A 4,147-nucleotide genomic window follows, 5' to 3' on the forward strand; every position below is an offset into this window, starting at 1 on the left:
AATAATATGGATTTAATGTTGGAAGATTTAGCTGATCCCTTGACCATAGAAGTGGCCAATCAGGATAAAGTTTCAGTAAATCAATTTTGTCCTAGGTGTCAATTAGAAATCTGCGGGCATTCCTTTTCAGTGGACCTAATACCCTTCGAGAGAGGAGAATTTGACGTGATTCTAGGAATGGATTGGTTATCCCATCATAAGGCAAATATTGATTGTAAGGAAAAGAAAATTTTGATGTATACTGAAAATAATATCAGAATAACTTACCAAGGACGAAAACAGGAAAAGAAATTTCTCTCGATACTGAAAGCAAGAAAACTGTTGAGACAGGGATGTGAGGCATACTTAGCCCATATTATGGACACTGAGAAAAAGGTACCTAACCTGGATGAAATTCTAATAGTTAGTGAATTTTTAGATGTTTTTCCAGATGAGTTGCCAGGATTACCATCCGATTGTGAGATTGAGTTCTCTATCGACCTAATACCGGGAGCGGAACCAGTTTCAAAGGCTCCTTATCGTATGGCCCCAGTAGAAATGAAGGAACTAGCTAAACAACTTCAGGAACTTTTGGACAAAGGGGTAATTAGACCAAGTGTATCCCTGTGGGGCGCACCAGTATTTTGTGTAAAGAAAAAAGATGGAAGCATGAGGTTGTGTATTGATTATCAGGAACTAAATAAGTTAACCATCAAGAATAAGTATCCTCTACCCAGGATTGATGACTTGTTTGACCAGCTTAAATGAGCGTGTTATTTCTCAAAGATTGACTTAAGATCAGGTTATCACCAGCTGAAAATCAAGCCTGAAGATATACCGAAGACTGCATTTGGAACCAGGTATGGACATTACGAGTTCTTAGTGATGTTATTTGGATTGACTAATGCACCAGCAGCTTTTATGGATTTAATGAACCGGCTGTATAAGGAGTACTTGGATAAATTTGTTATTGTATTTATTGATGACATCCTCATCTACTCGAAGACTAAAGACGATCATGCCAAACATCTGAGGATTGCTTTGCAAAGGTTGAGAGAAAAGCAGTTGTACGCTAAGTTTTCAAAATATGAATTTTGGCTGGATGAAGTTCAGTTTTTGGGTCATATAGTGGGTAAGGATGGTATTAAAGTGGATCCCGTGAAGATTGAAGCTGTATTCAGATGGGAACAGCCGAAGACTCCGATATATGTTAGAAGTTTTCTTAGACTGATAGGCTACTACCGAAGATTTGTGAAAGACTTTGCCAAGATTGCAACTCCATTGACCAAGCTGACCAGGAAAAATGAGAAGTTTGTTTGGAGCGAGAAATGTGAAGAAAGTTTCCAGGAGTTGAAAAATAGATTAGTGACAACACCTGTGTTAACATTACTAGATGAAACAGGAAACTTCATGATCTACAGTGATGCTTCTCTGAAAGGTTTGGGCTGTGTGTTAATGCAACATGATAAAGTTATTACTTATGTGTCCAGGCAGTTAAAACCCTATGAGCAGAAGTATCCCGTGCATGACCTGGAGTTAGCAGCAATAGTATTTGCGTTAAAGCTCCGGATGCATTACTTGTACGGAGAGAAGTGCGACATCTATACAGATCATTAAAGCTTAAAGTATATATTCACACAGAAGGACTTAAACATGAGACAATGAAGATGGTTGGAGCTGATCAAGGATTATGATTGTTTCATCAACTATCATCCGGGCAAAACCAATGTGGTAACATATGCTTTAAGCAGGAAAGAAAGATTGAATGAGATCAAAGCTTCTAAAGAACTAGCAAGGGAATTGGAAAAGCTGGAAATTGAAGTTCGAGTTCCAGAAGGTAATAAAGAACAATTGTATGAAATCACTTTTCAACCAGAATTGATGGAAAGAATCAGAAAGTGTCAAGAGGAAGTTATGAATCAATGATCGAATAATTTGACGGGAGAAGAAGTTAGTACTCAAAGGGATAACAAAGGTATGTTCAGGTTTTTTTCAAGAGTATGGATTCCCAATGTGGCTGAATTGAAGAATGAGATTTTGCGAGAAGCTCATAATTCTAGGTTCTCTATTCACCCGGGGAGTACCAAATGTATCAAGACTTAAAGAAGAACTTCTGGAGGTCAGGAATGAAGAAGGAGATTATGGATTGGATCAGCAAATGTCACGTGTGTTAGATGGTGAAGGCAGAACATCAAAGGCCGAGTGGATTGTTGCAACCCCTAGAGATTCCACAATGGAAATGAGAATAGATTGTAATGGATTTCGTAGTAGGATTACCAAAGACAAAGTCGAATCATGATGCTATCTGGGTAATCATTGACAGATTGACCAAGTCAGCACATTTCCTCCCTATCAACGAAAGATATTCTTTGGAAAAGTTAGTCAAAATGTACCTGGATAAAATAGTAACCAAGCATGGAGTTCCAGTATCCATTGTATCGGACCGAGACCCAAGATTCAACTCAAGATTTTGGACTAAGTTTCAAGAGTGTCTTGGAACTAAGTTAAACATGACCACTGCTTATCATCCTCAGACGGATGGCCAAAGTGAAAGAACGATTCAGACAATAGAAGATATGTTAAGGGTTTGTGCTTTGGATTTCAAGGGAAACTGGGACGATCATTTATCGTTGATTGAGTTTTCTTATAATAATAATTACCATGATAGCATCAAAATGCCACCCTATGAAGCTTTATATGGACGTAAGTGCAGATCACCACTGTATTGGGACGAAGTAAGAGAAAAGAAAGTGTTAGGACCTGAGCTAGTGCAGTGGACTAAAGATGTAGTAGCATTGATTCGGAAAAGTTTGGAAGCCGCCCATGATAGACAGAGAAAGAATGCAGATGTACATCGAAAGGATATGAATTTTGAGATAGGGTCATTGGTATTGTTGAAGGTATCACCTAGGAAAGGGTTAGTTCGATTTGGACAGAAGGATAAGCTCAGCCCAAGGTATATAGGGCCATTTGAAGTTTTGAAGCAAATAGGAAATGTCACGTATGAAATAGAGTTAACGCCACAATTGCAGCATATTCATAATGTGTTCCACGTATCCATGTTGAAACCGTATATCCCTGATTTGACTCAAGTAATTGAGTATGAACCAATCAAACTTCAGCCAGATTTGTCATGTGTGGAGTGACAAATCCTGATTTTAGATCGTAAGGAGCGTGTACTTAGAAATAAGTCTATTTCTATAGTTAAAGTACTTTGGAGAAACCCTAGGGTAGAAGAGTCTACTTGGGAGTTAGAGTCAGATATGCTTGACAAATATCCTCACTTGTTTAATTAGTTAAGATTCTGAGGACAGAATCTTTTTAAGGGGGGACGGATATAATGACTCGTGTATTTTTGTATTATTTAAATGTGTAGTTATTGCGTAATTAATTAAATAAGAAGGCGTATATTGATTTTGACAGCTGTGCTTTATTTATTATTATTTACGTGTGATTATTGGTTTGCGTGGATTATTCGTATGATTGTTTGTTGAACCCTATTATTTTTGTTTCGCTTTTAAAAATGATTTTTTATGACAAATTTATTTTTATAAATATTTTGATTGTCTCTAAAATTGTTTTTATGATTTATAATTTCAAAAATTACTTTTTGGATTTTATAAAATTTATAAATCAATATTTCATTAATTATCTCTCTTTAAATGATTTTCTGAATGCAATTATTTATAAAATCAGTATTTAATTCCAGAATTCCTCAAAAATTATGAAACTCATATTTTATTAAATTTTTTAATATTCTAATAATTTTAAAATTATTTTTGAAATTTTTGGGATTAAATTCACCCGCGCGTTGTTTCATTTTATTGTTAAATTGCAGGTATAAATCGTGTTGCAAAACTTATTTAAAAATTACGAAACTTATATTTTGTTACTTTCGGGATATTTATAAATCGTTGGAGTTATTGTGAGATTATTTCGACGGATTCTCGCGCGTGATACAGATCATTAATTCTATCATTCAGTGTTATAACTTGGCTTATAAGCGGGAAATAGCCATGTCTCCTTTTTTATTTAACACGCGGCCTAGCAGCAAGAATTGTGGTAGCATATTTTATTTACATCATCTCCTCATCTCTCTCGTCTCACACCTCTCTGATCTCTCTCTAAATTCTCTCATCTCTCTCTTTTAATCTCTCTGTTCCTTTCT

The sequence above is a fragment of the Apium graveolens genome, unplaced genomic scaffold (assembly GCF_009905375.1).
Source record: "Apium graveolens cultivar Ventura unplaced genomic scaffold, ASM990537v1 ctg1349, whole genome shotgun sequence".
Lineage (NCBI taxonomy): Eukaryota > Viridiplantae > Streptophyta > Magnoliopsida > Apiales > Apiaceae > Apium > Apium graveolens.